Here is a 4,891-nt window from a genome sequence, read left to right as displayed (position 1 = left end):
TCCACATTACACCTCTTCGAGAATATCTTTAGTCTTGCATGCACAAAGCCCATAGTCAGCGATACAAACTTGAAAGGAGAAAACCTGGAAGTTTTAAAGGAAAGGGTGTTCAAAGGAATTGATGGTTCATTTGGTGTAGAAATTCTGAGTAGTGGTCTCATAGAAGCGGTAGCCTTTCCTCCTGCTATCCCTTTCCCAGAACTAGTTAGAGAGTGTATTGCGAGGTATGATACTATTTCAGAAACCATCAAAAGAGATAATGGTAAAACCCTCCTCGCAATTAACCGGGAAGTTATTTCCTCTGTTTTCAAATTACCTGATTATCAGTTCTCAAACTTTTCTCCCGCCCAATCAATTACTGAGTTCAATGCAGATAAAATTGGACATCAGAATAATGTAGCAAAGTATTGGTTGAAGGTTCCCCAGAGGGGTGGCTCCAAATTACCCAAGTATCCCAATAAGAACCATATGCTTCCCCACATTCACAATGTCATGTTACTGCTACACCGGGTTTGAGGTTTGATTGAGGCCTACAATTTCGATGATTGGATTTACTACTATGTACAACTGGTACTGGAAGGGAAGCAACATCTTGATTGGGCAGAGCTAATTGCGGATTCCATGAGGGAGCAGCTGAGCATGGCCAAATAGTTCAAGCAGAATTTCTTCATGTCCTCATATCTAATATACTACTTGGCATGTGTTAAAGAGATAGTGGGTATACCTTGGTAACTCACTGAGGGAGAATTTTCTGTGTATGATTTTTACCCTATGTTACAGAGGGATAATGCTTTGCAAGACTTTAGGAGAGTACATAATGCCTTCCTAGGAGATTTATGTTATGAGTTAATGACCATGAAAACCAAGAGGATGTCTGAGGGTGCACAGGCATTAGTGAAGAAATATGGTAGTTTCTTTGTTCAGTTTCCCCACTTTTGCTACATAAGAGTAGGCAGCTTCGAGGAAGAGCCTTTCAGGATTCCTTGTTTTTGTTCAGATTGTTTTGTTCTGGTTGAGATCTATAGGCAGTTGGCTACCATGATTAAGAAGTCTCAACCCAGGGATAAATGGGAAGATCATTTTCCTATTCACTTGGGTATTTTATCCTGCAATTCAATGTCAGATGCTTTAAGCATTGAGACCAACTTGAAAAACTTTAATTTTTCACTATGTCATGAAAGAAAGGGCTTTGACAATAAGGGTTTCTCACGAAGTCTTGGTTTGATGCCGCACCTTCCAATCTCACACCTGGAGGAATTCTGGGAAGATTGCAATGATGAGCTTGAGGTTTTCAAAATGGAAAACATGAGAATGGTTTTGGAACAAGTAGTTTTACTGCAGGTGAAACTTGACATAAGTGGCTTTGAAGAAGATTATCTGGAGCTTTTTGAACCCGGATACTTAGACCAAGCTGAACCCGAAATGTCCTGCATTAATTGGGACGGAGAAGAAGAGGATGACATACAACTTAAAACAAAGAGGGTTTTGGAAAGAACTGCAAAATGGATTAACAAGAGAAGAACAATGAAACTAGGCAACAAGATTGGTCCTGCAAGAGGTAGTGAGGTTGCTCTCATTCCCCAAAACATTTTCCTACCCCACTTCTATGCTTGTTCATGCAGGTAAAGATAAGGAGCCATCTTAGACCAATCAAAAGCCCAATTCGGCTCTAGATTTTGTTTCTCCTCGATATACCAGGTCACGAAGTGCTACATAGAAGAAAATGGACCAGATCAAAGATACAGAGGCAAAGGACAAAATTCTTGATGCTCAGATTTTTGAAGTTGAGGATCTTGACAGCGATATTGTCAACACCATAGATTCTCATGTGGTCACCATAGCCATGACACCACCCCCTAAGGTGATCGGAGGAACAACTAGTTCGAATACAACTCCTAAGTGGTTAACCACTTTAGTAAGCAAAAAATAGAGTTTTATTCCCGTGACCATCCCAATTCAGGACATGGTGATTAAGTACACGGAGAAGGGTCCTAAACAAAAGAAGTTCAAAACAACTGCCGGATTGGATAATGATGAAGGGACTAGAAAGTGGGTTGCCGAGATTTCTTCTTACAAGCCCAAAGATGAGAATAAGGAGGTACATGCAGAGGACTTTGAGATCACCAAAGTGGAACTCGGGAACATGAGTAGGGATTCAGATAATCATTTCTTCCAAGTGTTAGCTAAAAAGATGCTCACCAGGTCAGAAAAAGATGGGCAGGAGAAAAGGGAGCTAAAGTGGCATATCAAAATTCTTGCCCAATTCATTGATAGCATCGGTTGCTTCAGAGCAATTCCCATATCCCATGCTATAGAAAGCTTTGATCCTATTTCACCAGAGAACAAAAATCTAATGAGTCAGGTTCAACGAGCTAAAAGCATCGCGGGGGCTGTGGAGAAATGGATTGAAGGAGTGATTAAAGATGGTGAAAAGTATATCACATGCTCCAGGAAGTTATGTGACGAGATGTAGAGCCTCATTACAGAGATTCAGAATGAGATTTTGTCATGGGAAAAAGAAGAACATAAATGGGAAAATATCTTGCCTATGTTCACCAAAATAGAAGAGCATGGGGCCGCCAAATTTTCAGCAGAAAACTCAATCAACTTGGTAACTGATGAGTGCCAACTTTTCGTATTGAAGAAAACTATAATGTGGCGAGTACTCACTTTCAAGTCTGTGATTTCTGATGCTAGGACTTCTGTTTATGAGCTTCAAGACCTTCAGTGCAGCTTGGTTAATGACAACAAAGTGGTTAATTCGGACCACAATTAGCAGCTGAGAATTTGTGGTTTGAACATGCAGGATGCAATAAAGGCTTTTAGGCTATACATGGAGAAAGATAAGGTCAAAGGTAATTTCACTCCCGAAGATATAACACAAGTCGCTCGGATCAAGTCCATGATATTTATCGGTAACGATCAGTTACCGAAGCATGCCGAGAAAATGGTGAAGCATAGATGGGACAAAGAAGCCGTCAAAGCATGCCGAGAAAATGGTGAAGCACAGATGGGACAAAGAAGCCATCAAAGCAAAAATCAATGCCATGAAAAATCCAAGCCAATCTATAATCTAGGAGCTTGCAACTGCCCACGACGCCCAAGAAAGTGGAGGAGAGGATGATGATGGAAAAGAAGCATGACATATTGATAATGCTCTGTTTTTATTTTATGTGTTTTTTATGATCTTGCAAATGACTTCGGGACATCTGTCCCTAAAATACTCTGTTCATTTTTATAATTGTTTTGGAGGAGGACGAGTTTTAAGGGAGACCTCCTCTGTTCTTTAAGACTATAAATTAGATGAAGATAGATAGAGAAGGGGTTAGAATAGGTAACTTAGATTTTGGTTTTTAGAATTTCTGTGTTTGTTGGAAAAGAAGTCATCAGTTTATTTTTTAAATCTGAAATTGGAAAGGACTTATATGGGTATTGTTGTTCCTTTGATGCATATATATATATATATATATATATATATATATATATATATATATATATATATATATATATATATATATATATATATATATATATATATATATATATATATATATATATATATATATAAAGACCATATGCATTTTTGGGGAGGAAAAATATTTGAGTTTTGAATCTGTGGAGTGGTATTTCTTTGCAAATATTAATCCAATTAAATGACTGTGATTACCTTTCTAATGATAGATGTCATTATTAATTTGGGGCTCCTTTCTATGTGTTTTTAAAAGATATGTGTTTGGAAAGAGATTTTATTTCTCTTACCTGTTTTTAAGAAATGTTGAATCGGTGTTTCTGAACTTTGTTTCGATCACCTCTGTTTTTCATGTTGAGGCGTTTTGAAGAATAGTTTTCTCTGAAATATTTGTAAACCATTAGCCTCTCATCTAAGAATGAAGTAGGCAGCCTTATGTTCTTTTAGGTTAAAAGCATACCAGTTTAATTTAATTAGATTATTCCCTAAATAACTAAAGGAGGGAGCTGTACCTATCAAAAATTCAGAGGGAAGTGGTGTATGTCACACTTACCCAGCTGTTTAGTTGAACTTTTGTCTTTCAAAGAAGGCGATAGGGTTTGAAACAATTTAATTTAAAGAAAGGCAAAAACCTATTCACTAACACTATATTTATTTATATCTCACTCTCTCCCTCTTCTTCTATATCTCTATCTCCATTTCTTTATCTCCACATCTCTCTCTGTGTTTATCTATCCCTCTATTTTGTCTATGTAATCTATTTGTCTCCCTCTTCCTCTATTTCTTTGTATTCATATCTACCTCTATTTTCCTCTCTCCCCCTCATCTATAGATATGTCTCCCTCTCTCTATCAATATATTTCTCTTCATCTCCCTCTTTCTATACCTCTATTTCTATATCTCTTTGCCTCTTTATCTCAATCTCTTCATATTTCTTTGTGCATCTCTCCCTCTATCTAGCTATCTTGCTATCTCTCCATCTCTCTCTACCCCTATATCTCTCCCTCTCTCTCCCTCTCTTCATATATCACTTCCTTTCTCTATATTTTTTCGAACTAATAAATGTGACTAATATCTATAAGAATTAACTAGAAACCCAAGATCTAGAGGCCAATTGAATAGCACAAAAGCAAAAGAGAACAAGATAGACAAGAACAAACTATGTTCTCATCAAGATGCAAAAATCAATCAACATACAATTTACATGAGCTTCCTTATAAAGGCAAGGCAATAGGAAAAGGGAGAACACAATAATTACATGTGGCCCAATGAGATGCAAGGGTAGGTCAGAGTTAATTAAAACTCAACCACCTGACACAAGTAACAATGCATCCTAGGAAAGGACAATTCCACCTAAAGTGGAAATGCTCCAACTAATCCTATGCAATTTCCTAAGTAAGCTTAAGTAAAGTGTAATTATAT

This window comes from Cryptomeria japonica, chromosome 3 (genome assembly GCF_030272615.1).
Source record: "Cryptomeria japonica chromosome 3, Sugi_1.0, whole genome shotgun sequence".
Taxonomy (NCBI): domain Eukaryota; kingdom Viridiplantae; phylum Streptophyta; class Pinopsida; order Cupressales; family Cupressaceae; genus Cryptomeria; species Cryptomeria japonica.
This window is presented reverse-complemented; position numbering follows the sequence as displayed.